The 15,000-nt window shown below is 37.3% G+C and overlaps 1 protein-coding gene across 1 annotated transcript in view; it reads left to right on the forward strand.

Moving 5' to 3' along the window:
• The window catches only part of LOC130219232 (neuronal cell adhesion molecule-like), a gene marked incomplete at its 3' end in the record, with an annotated part of 23,800 nt that overhangs the window by 609 nt on the left and 8,191 nt on the right, over positions 1-15,000 (forward strand). The gene's annotated exons all lie outside the window — the stretch shown is intronic.

Genomic DNA, 15,000 nt, shown 5'->3' on the forward strand with positions numbered 1-15,000 from the left:
AGTGACTAAGCTAAAGGAGAATGAATGAATGAATGAATGAATGAATGAATGAATGAATGAATGATTCTAAAACCACCAATAGGTGTGCAAAGACCAGTCTAAATGAGTGATTCACTGATTCGGTCATTTAAATGATTCATTTAGAATAGCTAATTCAGCAAGTGAGTGTATAAGAATCACTGAATCATTGACTCAAATGAGTCATTCAGAAACAGATTAATTCAGGAAAGAATCACAGGTTTTATTTGAACTATCATTGGTGAAACAGAAAAACACACAATATTGTGCATAAATCCAAACTCACTTGATATGAACTTGTTGGTTAAACTTAATTGATTCTTTCACAATAGCTGATTTGTTCACAAACAAAGCAAGTAAGTGTATATGTATGTATATGTATATGTTTATATATATTAGCACTGTGGCCTCACAGTAAGAAGGTTGCTGGTTCAACACAGTCCAAACACATGTGCTATAGGGGAATTGATCAACTACATAGTCTGTATATGATTGTGTGTGAGTGAATGAGTGTGTATGGGTTTTTCCCAGTACTGGGTTGCAGCTGGAAGGGCATCCACTATGTAAAACATATCCTGGAATAGTTGGCGGTTCGTTCCGCTGTGGCGACCTCTGATGAATAAAGAGACTAAGCTGAAGGAGAATTAATGATTCATTTGATTCAAAGATTGAGTCAAATGATTTATTCAGGAAGGAATCAGTTCAGTGTTGCGCTGAGATGCACAAATGTGTGTGATATTACTGAACTATAACTATACGAAGCCTGTAGCATGCTGTTGTCTTTTGAGTGCACTTGTTTCAGCCAATAATGCTGTCATCATCTGTCTGTGGAGATCTAACATGTCATGTCTGCTCAAACACACTCATAAATCATGGTTCTGTTGCTCCTCTGAGGGTGTGTGTGTGTGTGTAGGGCTAGAAGATATCATTAGCCTGATAGAAAAACAAGACCAGTGTGAGACGAGCTCGCTAATATAGTCAAGCAGATGAGTGTGTGTGTGTGTGTGTGTGTGTGTGTGTGTGTGTGTGTGTGTGTGTGTGTGTGTGTGTGTGTGTGTGTGTGTGTGTGTGTGTGTGCGTGTGTGTGTGTGTGTGTGTGTGTGTGTGTGTGTGTGTGTGTGTGTGCGTGTTCATTCAGCAGACAGAATGAAGTATGATCGGAATGTGTTTGCAATAATATGCCGAAGCGCTTGACAAAGGTGATGAATAAACATGAGTCATTAGCATATAAATGAGCTGTAGATCTTCAATAAGCTGCCGCTGTGCATGCTCATCATTCATAAATCCTGCTGGCCTCTGATTGGCTGTCGGAGGAGGCGACGGGTCATGTGGGTGTCTGAAGGAGCTGTGGGGCGTCGCTCAGTGTTTTAGGGAGATTGTTGCAGGGGGTGGGACTTACTGCAGGTGAACAGCCAATCAGAAGTAGATCAGTGTTCACATACAGGCCACTCTGTGTTTGAATGGATCAGGTAGTGTTTGTATAGTAAGTGTGTGATATTAACATTAGCAGAACGCTTGTGGGTCAGTGTGTGTTTCTGTGTGGAGTTTGCATGTTCTCCCCGTGTTGGTGTGGGTTTCCTCCAGGTGCTCCAGTTTCCTCCACAATCCAAACACATGCGCTATAGGGGAACTGATCAACTAAACTGGCTGTAGTGTATGAGTGTGTGTGTGAATGAGTGTGTATGGGTGTTTTCCAGTACTGGGTTGCAGCTGGAAAGGCATCCGCTGTGTAAAACATATGCTGGAATAGTTGTCGGTTCATTCCGCTGTGGTGACCCCTGATGAATAAGTGACTGAGCTGAAGATGAATGAGTGAATGGATTGACAGCGTGCTGATTGTGATGTATTGACTGGAGCACATGTAAAGACTTGATGATTTTAGCTGTGGTGTGTTATTCAATACTTGACGAGTTCAGATGTTTAAGAGTAGCGTATTGGGTGTGCTGTCCATGTAGAGGGCTCTGAGCTCGGGGAAGACAGCCCAAGTCGTGTTATTCCCCTTATCGGGGAATAGAGAGAAGTCGGGGTTCAAGTGAAGCGTCTAGCCCGGCCCCAGAACGCTCCCCCTGGGTAGATAATGTTAAGAGGAGAGGTGTCAGGGTGCTGGAGGGATGCTAAAGTCATGAGATACTGCAGGAAGGACAGCTTTGGTATATATATATATATATATATAGGGGTTTGGACTAATACTGATTGGATAATAGAATGATTGTCAATGACGTATTGAATTGCTGAAACATCTGCACGTGCTGTTTGAGATGCACTGAAGCTGCACCATCATCAATGAAGGTCAATACAAACATGCATGTTTCAATAGTGAAGTGTGTGTTAGTTTAGCAGAATAGTCAGATCATTCAGCCTTATGTCATAGATAATAGAATTATGATGTTATTATGAAATATATAACACATACAAAGAGATGTGCTGCATTGCCAATAAATAAATAAATAAATACATGTGGTCTCATTTTCCAGTAGACACATCTACATATTAACCTAGAATGTGCAAATGCTTGATGGAAACGTTGCTGGAGAAGTGACTTCATGCTTAAAGGTTGAGGAAAACTCTGCCAATGGGGCCAGAAATCTAATTAAATGATAAAAGGCTATTTTAGATCCATTATAATTCTCTAAACTCGCTCGTGTTCTGTCATCTCGTCCTGCTGCTGTGTGAAATGAGTCGAAAACATTCAGCTAATTGCATTTAACATACGAGTTTAAACTATAATGCATTACATCTAATATCAGTGCTTTAAAAACGAGATGCAGTTCAGCGTCTGAGAGCAGCGTCACTTTAATATACTCCTTTACACATCTGATATGATGGAGAATTTCCTCTACATTCCCACAGATGGGACTGCTGTATTCCTCCATCTGTGTGTCTGAGAGTGTCCAGATTCACTCATTCAGCTGAGTCTCTTTATTTATCAGGGGTCGCCACAGCGGAATGAACCGACAACTATTCTAGCATATGTTTTACACAGCAGATGCCCTTCCAGCTGCAACCCAGTACTGGGAAACACCCATACACACTCATTCTCACACACTACAGCCAATGTAGTTGATCAGTTCCCCTATAGCGCATGTGTTTGGACTGTGGGGGAAACCGGAGCACCCGTAGGAAACCCACACCAACACGGGGAGAACATGCAAACTCCACACAGAAACACACACTGACCCAGCCAGGACTCAAACCAGTGACCTTCTAACTGTGAGGCCACAGTGCTAACCACTGAGCCACTGTGCCGCCCTGTGTCTGATCGTTCTGTCTGAATATCTGCTCTTCTGCTGAGCCGGAGCTCCAGATGTTGACATCAGTCTTCAGGATAACATGCTTTAGTAACAGACCCGTCAGCTGGTCCTGTGTGATCTGCAGTCAGCATGTAGAGCTGTGCTGTAAAGATGAAGTCTGTCTGTCAGCGCTGATCTGCTTTTCTCACACTCTGAATGAGCTTTTGTTGCTCTCAGCCTTTTGAGTTCACTGAAGGAGAAACTATTCAGTTCAGTTCACCTGCAGCACTGAATGAGGAGAGAAACCCCTCCGAGAAGATCAGCAGAAATATCCACATCTCACACTCACTCTACATCTGTAGACGAGAGTCTGCACTTTATATATAGACTACAGTATGGATTGTGCATATTTATACAGACCAACATGTAGAAGCTGCTCAATCATCTAGAGAAGGACTTAATCAGCAGGAGAGAGTGCAGCGTGAGTTTAATAGCACACGTATGAGCAGTATTAATCAAGATATCAGTCTATTTCAGCTGATTGAGGGGAAATGATACGAGGAAACATGAATGTTGTTGACAGGGTGCACTGAAGAAAATGATTCAACGATGATTACTTGGGTTTACTCCATTTTTTTAAGTTAAGTGGTTGTAAACAATTAATTTGGGCTGAATTTAAACAAACAATTTAAGTTGAACATTATTAAATTTAATTAGTTTCTTTAAATTCAACACTAATAAATAGTTTGCAACAGCTTTGCATGCAACACTTTTTCAGGGTATATGTGGAGTCTTAAAGTCTTACATTTAAAAACAAAACTTTAGGCCTTAAATAGTCTTAATCTCTAAAATATTGTGTTAAATCAGCGGTCTTAAATCAGTCTTAAATCAGGGGTGTCCAAACTCGGTGCTGGAGGGCCGGTGTCCTGCATATTTTAGTTCCGACCCCAATTAAACACTCCTGAACAGCTGATCAAGCTCTTACTAGGTAAAGCAGAAGCTTCAAGGCAGATGTGTTGAAGGAAGTTGGAGCTAAACTGCAGGACTTCGGCCCTCCAGGACTGAGTTTGGACACCCCTGACTTAAATCATTTTAAACCGGTCTTCATTTTCCTGTGTCCATGTGAAGCGACCCAATCTGGCCAGCAAGCATCCAATCACTATCATTCCATCTCAATAAACGTTTTACCAACACTTTATTTCTTCACTATTTATTAGCAGTATGGTTCATCTTGCTGACATTAACATGTGTTTTAATGTTTTAACTGGGCCGTCAGAACAACATCTTCAGCGTTTAGCCTTGTGTTAGTCTGTAATTTAATGTATAATGGGCTTTAAAAGGCTTACATTTGACGTGATGAGGCCTGTAGAACCCCTGGTTGAGATTCTTGCTCTGGAAGTTCTTCACCACACCAGTGGATCTGATTAGATTTGCTTTGTAGACCGTAATTGTAAAGGAGTTTCAGTTTCTGCACTGCCAAAATCATTCTGAATGTTGCTTTACAAAAGTCTGAGCAGGGAGATAGCAGTGTTAGTCTGTGGGTATAGCTCTATACAGTCGACAGTGCTCTAAATGTCCTGATTAGAATGTCTTGAGTGATTTAGTTCAGCTCGAATCATGACAATACCTGATCATATTAAGCAGTATTGATCTGTTTTGATTGGTTCAGTGGCTTTGTTTACATTCTGCTGTCCAATATGGCCGACCGATGAGCACAGCTGAAACACTCGGAGCAATTCCAGCTGTCAAGAGAAGTGCCTCATAATAATGAGAAAACGGTGGAATATGATGGGGCGTCACGGTGGCGCAGTGGGTAGCATGATCACCTCACAGCAGGAAGGTCTCTGGTTTGAGTCTCGGCTGGGTCAGTGTGTGTTTCTGTGTGGAGTTTGCATGTTCTCCCCGTGTTGGTGTGGGTTTCCTCCGGGTGCTCCGGTTTCCTCCACAGTCCAAACACATGCGCTATAGGGGAACTGATCAACTAAACTGGCAGTAGTGCATGAGTGTGTGTGTGTGTGTGTGTGTGTATAGGTGTTTCCCAGTACTGGGTTCCAGCTGTAAGGGCATCCGCTGTGTAAAACATATGCTGGAATAGTTGTCGGTTCATTCCGCTGTGGTGACCCCTGATAAATAGAGAGACTAAGCTGAAAATGAATGAGTGATTGAAACATGATTATTCTGTGTGTCGATACTGTATAATGTTATTGATTACTGTGATTCTAACTGTATTTTAGCCTCGTTCCTCCAGTTTGAGCATTAATTAAATCAACATTAGCTTTAGTTGATCTGGATCTACAGATAATAATGATAATAACCCATTGATCATCCTTCAGATGGGTTAAGTCCTCCTGTCTGATCTTTAACACTCTTCATGTCTCTATATAATTGTTTAAACATTGTTAATCTAATTTAACACTGATGTTCCATGAGGATGTGTGTTAGACCCTCTGCTGCTGTTAGTCCTGCTGGACCGTATGAAACCCGGCTGGTGAAGAGTTTTTACAGCAGTAAAGAGCTTTATAATGGCACAGATGATCCAGTTTAATCTGACTCTACTGTAGTGTGTGTTATATTAGTGTGTTGTTGAGTTCAGTTCCTGTGTGTCGTCAGCTCCAGCGAGGTGTGTGTGTGTGTGTGATATATGAAGCGTCTCTTCATGGTCACACAATGCCATCTGTCTGTCCTCCTTCACGTGTGTGTAGGGTGTCAGGTTTGTGTGTTAGCCGCACAATGGAGGCCGGATGGGTCTCAGCGCTCTCACAATGAGCCGTCTTTATTTGGGAGAGTCTATATTCTGTTCTCAGGCCTGCTGAGTGGGAGGAACCCGGAGAGCCTCTGAGACACGCAGGTGGAGGCGGACACTGCTTTAATACACACCGCTCTAATACACACTGCTCAAACACTACTGCAGTCACAGAGCCTTCATAGGGATCAATGAGGGGTTCATCTGACACACACACGCACACACACACACACACACACACACACACACACACATGCATTAACAAGCACCGACTCACACACAGATTAACACACACACATACACACACACAAACACACACACACTGACTTACACAGACGCACACACAAACACATACACACTGACACACACACACAGACAGACACACACACTTACACAGATACATATATATATATATATATATATATATACAGTCTTTCTCACACACACACACACACTCATACACACACATATACAATATACACACTAATACAGACTTACATAAACACACACAGACACAGGTACAGACTCACACACACATACACTGACACGCATTTACACACACTGACACACACACATACAAATACAGACTTATACAGACACACACACATATATGTATATACACACACATACACTCGTTCACTCACACACTGACACACACATACACACAAATACAGACATACACACTCACATATGTACAGACACAAACACAAGATCAACATTTACTGGTTTTGCTATACTTGTGGGGACATATAGCAAGAGACAGGTGTGTGTGTGTGTGTGTGTGTGTGTGTGTGTGTGTGCGTGCGAATGAGTGAGAGATAGAGGGGTCCAGCAGGGATTGTGATGCTAATGTCGAGGGTTAGCATACAGTGAGCATACGCTGCTCTTTCCTCATTCACTGCCCTCATTCCAGCATCATCTGTGCTCAATAGTGGATTTAGGATCTGCTGACCGCTGCGGCCGCTGCTATTGTCTCTCTACAACCACTATCAGCACTCTGGAAACCTCTGCAGACAAGCAAAACACACACACACACACACACACACTCACCATCACGAACTACTGTAAGGTCAGGGTCAGTCTAGTGTTGTGTGTGTGTGTGGATCTGTGAAGGTGTTCTTGGCTGTGTCCTATTTCACTCATCTGCCCTAGATAGTGTGCCAGATTAAGATCAGCCTGTTCCAGATCAGGGCTGATGAATGCTGCTACAGGTGTGTGTGTGTGTGTGTGTGTGTGTGTGTGTGTGTGTGTGTGTGTGTGTGTGTGTGTGTGTGTTTGTGTGTGTGTGTTCTAGACTTAAGTTTATGAAGCACAAGAATGCACATTTTTAAAAAGTGTGTGTGTGTGTGTTTTTTAATTATTATTATTATTATCATGATGTGCGCAGTGGAGTGTGCAGATGTGTGTTCACCTCACAGCAAGAAGATTGCTGGTTCGAGTCTCGGCTGGGTCAGTTGGTGTTTCTGTGTGGAGTTTGCATGTTCTCCCCGTGTTGGTGTGGGTTTCCTCCGGGTGCTCCGGTTTCCCCCACAGTCCAAACACATGCGCTATAGGGGAACTGATCAACTAAACTGGCCGTAGTGCATAAGTGTGTATGGGTGTTTCCCAATACTGGGTTGCAGCTGGAAGGGCATCCGCTGTGTAAAACATATGCTGGAATAGTTGTCGGTTCATTCTGCTGTGGCGACCCCTGATGAATAAGTGACTCAGCTGAAGGAGAATGAGTGAATGAGTGTTGATAATCCTCATCCGACACTGATCAGCTGATCATCTGAACATGAACATGTGTGCAGTAAATCCCTTCAGATCTGTTTATTGTGTTGGCGTTGCTGCTCATTTCCAGCATGGCGTTCATTGAGGAATAGAAAGTAATGAGTGTTATAGTGACGTCCACACAGAGCTGAGTCTGTATGCAGATTGAAGGGTCAGGAGTCATGTGTTTAGCTCTGTCTGGATCAGATTAGTTGTGTTGTGTAGTTTAGTGTTTAGTGTGAAGCGGTTGTGTTCAGTTTTCATTCACTCATTCAGGACGCGGCTCCGTCTTGTTTCCTTTTACTTTATTGAAAAGGTCAACAACACTAAGCAGGATGCGGATTCTGGAGTACATGCATCGCCATGGATACGACACCGCCGGCCAATGATTGATCAGTGCCGCTCGCATATATAATTTCAGCCTGGGTGATTCCGGCCAATCAGACGCGAGCTTCCCTGATCACTGTAACTCTTGAGCAGTAACTGTGTTTGCGGAGTTTGGCTGGAGTTATTTGCATATGCAAATGAGCGATCATCATCAGCATATGAAAGCTGAGTGATCTGATGAGAATGAAGGATTATTCAGCCCTCGCTCTGAGAAAATCAGCTTATTCAGAGCAAATATAGCAGCTTTCTTCAGTCAGGAGACGTTTAGTGGAGGAAGCAGGATTACTGGAGATATGCAGTGAGCATTTATGAACAAATATGTGTAGAAATAAAGCAGATAGCTATTACAAATTGGGCTGAAAAGAAAATGTGACTTAAAAAATAGCAATTTATAACATGTTGGTTTAACATGTACTTAGTAATACTTTAAAACTAATACAAAAACTGAACTTTACGTACATGTAAAACTAATATAAATGTTAAAAGGTCATTTTAAATACATACAGAAAAGGTCAAATTAAAACGGCAGAAATATAAACATGAAATGGTAAAAGTTAAATGCATTTAAAATATACATTTAGTTTAATTAGTTGTGATGAAATAATATTAAACTAAAACAAAAACAAAAAAAACGTAGAGATGAAACCAAATAAAAACTAAAGACAACAAAAAATTTACACAAATAATACACTGTTATATTCACTTACATTTTTTCAATGTTTATTTTAATAACAAATAAATATTGACATCTAATCTTGTGATTTTGACTTTTCCTCACAGTAACAGCTTACATTAAAAACTTGAATATGTAATATATATGAAGATGTGAAATGTAAAGTATAAGATATAAAGCTTTAAATGTAAAGTTTAGTGTGTAAAGTATGAGATATAAAGCTTTAAATGTAAAGTTTAGTGTGTAAAGTATGAGAAATAAAGCTTTAAATGTAAAGTTTAGTGTGAAGTATAAGATATAAAGCTTTAAATGTAAAGTTTAGTGTGTAAAGTATGAGAAATAAAGCTTTAAATGTAAAGTTTAGTGTGAAGTATAAGATATAAAGCTTTAAATGTAAAGTTTAGTGTGTAAAGTATGAGAAATAAAGCTTTAAATGTAAAGTTTAGTGTGAAGTATAAGATATAAAGCTTTAAATGTAAAGTTTAGTGTGTAAAGTATGAGAAATAAAGCGTTAAATGTAAAGTTTAGTGTGTAAAGTATGAGATATAAAGCTTTAAATGTAAAGTTTATTGTGTAAAGTATGAGATATAAAGCTTTAAATGTAAAGTTTAGTGTGTAAAGTATGAGATATAAAGCTTTAAATGTAAAGTTTAGTGTGTAAAGTATGAGATATAAAGCTTTAAGTGTAAAGTTTAGTGTGTAAAGTATGAGATATAAAGCTTTAAATGTAAAGTTTAGTGTGTAAAGTATGAGATATAAAGCTTTAAATGTAAAGTTTAGTGTGTAAAGTATGAGATATAAAGCTTTAAATGTAAAGTTTAGTGTGTAAAGTATGAGATAAAACTTTAAATGTAAAGTTTAGTGTGTAAAGTATGAGATATAAAGCTTTAAATGTAAAGTTTAGTGTGTAAAGTATGAGATATAAAGCTTTAAATGTAAAGTTTAGTGTGTAAAGTATGAGATATAAAGCTTTAAATGTAAAGTTTAGTGTGTAAAGTATGAGATATAAAGCTTTAAATGTAAAGTTTAGTGTGTAAAGTATGAGATATAAAGCTTTAAATGTAAAGTTTAGTGTGTAAAGTATGGGAAATAAAGCTTTAAATGTAAAGTTTAGTGTGTAAAGTATGAGATATAAAGCTTTAAATGTAAAGTTTAGTGTGTAAAGTATGAGATATAAAGCTTTAAATGTAAAGTTTAGTGTGTAAAGTATGAGCTATAAAGCTTTAAATGTAAAGTTTAGTGTGTAAAGTATGAGATATAAAGCTTTAAATGTAAAGTTTAGTGTGTAAAGTATGAGCTATAAAGCTTTAAATGTAAAGTTTAGTGTGTAAAGTATGAGATATAAAGCTTTAAATGTAAAGTTTAGTGTGTAAAGTATGAGATATAAAGCTTTAAATGTAAAGTTTAGTGTGAAGTATAAGATATAAAGCTTTAAATGTAAAGTTTAGTGTGTAAAGTATGAGAAATAAAGCTTTAAATGTAAAGTTTAGTGTGAAGTATAAGATATAAAGCTTTAAATGTAAAGTTTAGTGTGTAAAGTATGAGAAATAAAGCTTTAAATGTAAAGTTTAGTGTGTAAAGTATGAGATATAAAGCTTTAAATGTAAAGTTTAGTGTGTAAAGTATGAGCTATAAAGCTTTAAATGTAAAGTTTAGTGTGTAGAGTATGAGATATAAAGCTTTAAATGTAAAGTTTAGTGTGTAAAGTATGAGATATAAAGCTTTAAATGTAAAGTTTTAGTGTGTAAAGTATGAGATGTAAAGCTTTAAATGTAAAGTTTAGTGTGTAAAGTATGAGATGTAAAGCTTTAAATGTAAAGTTTAGTGTGTAAAGTATGAGATGTAAAGCTTTAAATGTAAAGTTTAGTGTGTAAAGTATGAGCTATAAAGCTTTAAATGTAAAGTTTAGTGTGTAAAGTATGAGATATAAAGCTTTAAATGTAAAGTTTAGTGTGTAAAGTATGAGCTATAAAGCTTTAAATGTAAAGTTTAGTGTGTAAAGTATGAGATATAAAGTTTTAAATGTAAAGTTTAGTGTGTAAAGTATGAGATATAAAGCTTTAAATGTAAAGTTTAGTGTGTAAAGTATGAGCTATAAAGCTTTAAATGTAAAGTTTAGTGTGTAAAGTATGAGATATAAAGCTTTAAATGTAAAGTTTAGTGTGTAAAGTATGAGATATAAAGCTTTAAATGTAAAGTTTAGTGTGTAAAGTATGAGATATAAAGTTTTAAATGTAAAGTTTAGTGTGTAAAGTATGAGCTATAAAGCTTTAAATGTAAAGTTTAGTGTGTAAAGTATGAGCTATAAAGCTTTAAATGTAAAGTTTAGTGTGTAAAGTATGAGATATAAAGCTTTAAATGTAAAGTTTAGTGTGTAAAGTATGAGATATAAAGCTTTAAATGTAAAGTTTAGTGTGTAAAGTATGAGATATAAAGCTTTAAATGTAAAGTTTAGTGTGTAAAGTATGAGATATAAAGTTTTAAATGTAAAGTTTAGTGTGTAAAGTATGAGATATAAAGCTTTAAATGTAAAGTTTAGTGTGTAAAGTATGAGATATAAAGCTTTAAATGTAAAGTTTAGTGTGTAAAGTATGAGATATAAAGCTTTAAATGTAAAGTTTAGTGTGTAAAGTATGAGCTATAAAGCTTTAAATGTAAAGTTTAGTGTGTAAAGTATAAGATAAAGCTTTAAATGTAAAGTTTAGTGTGTAAAGTATGAGATGTAAAGCTTTAAATGTAAAGTTTAGTGTGTAAAGTAGGCATGTGCCGGTATCACATTTTCATGCTGCGATTAATTGACTGAGCTTTTATCACGGTATACGGTATTATCACGATATTGTAATTTTACTAGAGAAACAGGTAAAAAAACACAAAAAACTTCAATAACAAAACTTTAATAACTTTTTAATTAACTAAAAGTACTTCAAACATTTAAATACAAATAAATATAAATAAAACAATACACAATATAAAAGTAAACTTGAGCAATTATATCAAAGTAAATGTGCAAAAGGGAAACCGTCTTCGTAATCCCTCTGCATTTTTTTGGAACCCAAAATATTTCCAAACTTCTGACTTTAACCTTTTTGAAGGGGGATAAATTGTCGGCAGCGTTCCTCCTTCCGCCATGCTTCTTCTTCGTGTGAGCAGGGCTGGACTGGGGCAAAAAAATCGGGCCTGGCATTTTGGGCCAGAGCGGCCCACTAAATTTAATCAAAATGCTATCTATCTATGCATGTCCAATATTTTTATCAACTCATATTCTATAAAACACAAAAGCCATATATATGAAATAAATAAATACAAACTTTAATCTCAATTTAATTTCTGTATGCTGTCCATAAAGATATTTGTTGAGTTCTAAAAAAATACACTATTCATTCATTTATTTTTCTTCGCATAAGTCCCTTATTTATCAGGGGTTGCCACAGTGGAATGAACTGCCAACTATTCCAGCATGTTTTATGCAGCAGATGCCTTTCCAGCCACAACCCAATATTGGAAACCACCCATACACACTCATTCACACACACTCATACACTACAGCCAATTTAGCTTATTCAATACACTATTGACTCAGCCTATATTCAATAATAAACATAACAAAAACTGCCTGCTAATGCATGGGTAAATCTTCAAAGGGAACAGTGTTACATTTTAACCTCTTTCACCTCATCCTGCTTGCTGTTTCACTATCTAAACAATGAAAACATAAAATAAGTCAAATTTGTTTTATTTTGATATTATGATTAACAGACACCAAACAGCCTCGTGTAGCTGCATATTTTTATGAGCATCATCTTCACACTGCATATTTATAACAAAACAGGGCTTAAATATAACTGTCTCCTTTCATTTCCATTGAAAAGAATGAATTTTACCCTGTCTCTTTTGCAGAATATCAGTTTTAATAACCAATAATGGCCATTATAACAGTATAACGTACATTAAATTTAAACGATAAAGGTAAGCAATCAGTCAATGTGCAGAATCAGTGTATGTGGTTACATAAATTAATATATTAGCTTTGCACTCAGCCAAAACAGTTAACTGAGAACAAGTGATTCAAAAGACATAAGAATTGTTAGATAGAGACAACAAGATGAATTCAATATTACGTTTAACAACTATAGTGAGATGAGATCATCCAGCAGATGAACTGTCTGACATGCACTATACTCTGACCTGGGGTTTATGCTCACCCGCTGAACTAGTGGCTGCAGCTCTGGGCAGAGAGTGTGTGGTCACGTGATTTGCGTTTTTAGCCGTGTACTAGAATGAACAGAGAACTTTTCAGAATAGCTAAATGAAACGCCGGTGTATTTCCCGCGATTTCTCTGCGCCTCCCTTGCGTTTCTTCTCTCTGACTCTCGACTATTTTGACAAATACACACAGACGACGCACGCTCACACGGAGTCCAAAATAGGAGTTTGTGATTGGGCCAGCCCAATGTCAATACCGAAAAGAGCCAATGGGCTGCAGAGTGTCACATGGACCGGCCCGGTCTGTCTGTCCAGGAAAAAAAGCATCTACTTTCAGAGAGTCACAGATCACAGCAGCGTCAATCAATAAGGCAGAAAAAAACGATAGGCTGCTAAGCCTTTTATGGGCCGATCAAATCATAAGACGATGATCAGCCCGGCCCAAAAAGTACGTCGGCCCACCGGTAAAGTGCCCGGTCTGCCAGATGGCCTGCGTGTGAGGATTATAGTGCGGTGGCAGCGGCGGCGCGCACTGCGCACACAGGGCTTCTACATGCGGGGACTGTTTACATCAGAGTGCGCATCAGTTCTGCGCAGCATATACGCAGTGTTTCTTCAAGCGGTTGATGGAAAATAAGCTAAGGCGCGTTCTAAGAATATAAATTCGGATCTATTATTTTTCACGGTATTTTGAAGTGCCCGCGATAACAATATCGTGCATATTCATTACCGTGATTTATCGCATTACCGAATACCGGCACAAGCCTAGTGTAAAGTATGAGAAATAAAGTTTTAAATGTAAAGTTTAGTGTGTAAAGTATGAGAAATAAAGTTTTAAATGTAAAGTTTAGTGTGTAAAGTATGAGCTATAAAGCTTTAAATGTAAAGTTTAGTGTGAAGTATAAGATATAAAGCTTTAAATGTAAAGTTTAGTGTGTAAAGTATGAGCTATAAAGCTTTAAATGTAAAGTTTAGTGTGTAAAGTATGAGATATAAAGCTTTAAATGTAAAGTTTAGTGTGTAAAGTATGAGCTATAAAGCTTTAAATGTAAAGTTTAGTGTGTAAAGTATGAGCTATAAAGCTTTAAATGTAAAGTTTAGTGTGTAAAGTATGAGATATAAAGCTTTAAATGTAAAGTTTAGTGTGTAAAGTATGAGCTATAAAGCTTTAAATGTAAAGTTTAGTGTGTAAAGTATGAGCTATAAAGTTTTAAATGTAAAGTTTAGTGTGTAAAGTATGAGATATAAAGCTTTAAATGTAAAGTTTAGTGTGTAAAGTATGAGATATAAAGCTTTAAATGTAAAGTTTAGTGTGTAAAGTATGAGCTATAAAGCTTTAAATGTAAAGTTTAGTGTGTAAAGTATGAGATATAAAGCTTTAAATGTAAAGTTTAGTGTGTAAAGTATGAGATATAAAGTTTTAAATGTAAAGTTTAGTGTGTAAAGTATGAGCTATAAAGCTTTAAATGTAAAGTTTAGTGTGTAAAGTATGAGATGTAAAGCTTTAAATGTAAAGTTTAGTGTGTAAAGTATGAGATGTAAAGCTTTAAATGTAAAGTTTAGTGTGTAAAGTATGAGAAATAAAGTTTTAAATGTAAAGTTTAGTGTGAAGTATGAGATATAAAGCTTTAAATGTAAAGTTTAGTGTGTAAAGTATGAGATATAAAGTTTAGTGTGTAGTGTAACTCTATAAAGCGCTGAGATGAGTGTGTGTTGCTGTGAGAGCCGTAGATGATCTGTTCCTCTGCATGCTAACGAGGACCGCTTCTTTAACACTCTGCCAAGTGTGTGTGTGTGTGTGTGTGTGTGTGTGTGTGTGTGTGTGTGTGTGTGTGTGTGTGTGTGTGTGTGTGTGTGTGTGTGTGTGTGTGTGTGTGTGTGTGTGTGTGTGTGTGTGTGTTCATACGCTGGTGAGAAAGAGCATGTTCATGAATTCAGAGTTCAGGCAGAATCAAGCGCTGAGTAAACATTTACTCTCCATCATCTGGAAAACA

Source organism: Danio aesculapii, chromosome 25 (genome assembly GCF_903798145.1).
Source record: "Danio aesculapii chromosome 25, fDanAes4.1, whole genome shotgun sequence".
NCBI classification, from domain to species: domain Eukaryota; kingdom Metazoa; phylum Chordata; class Actinopteri; order Cypriniformes; family Danionidae; genus Danio; species Danio aesculapii.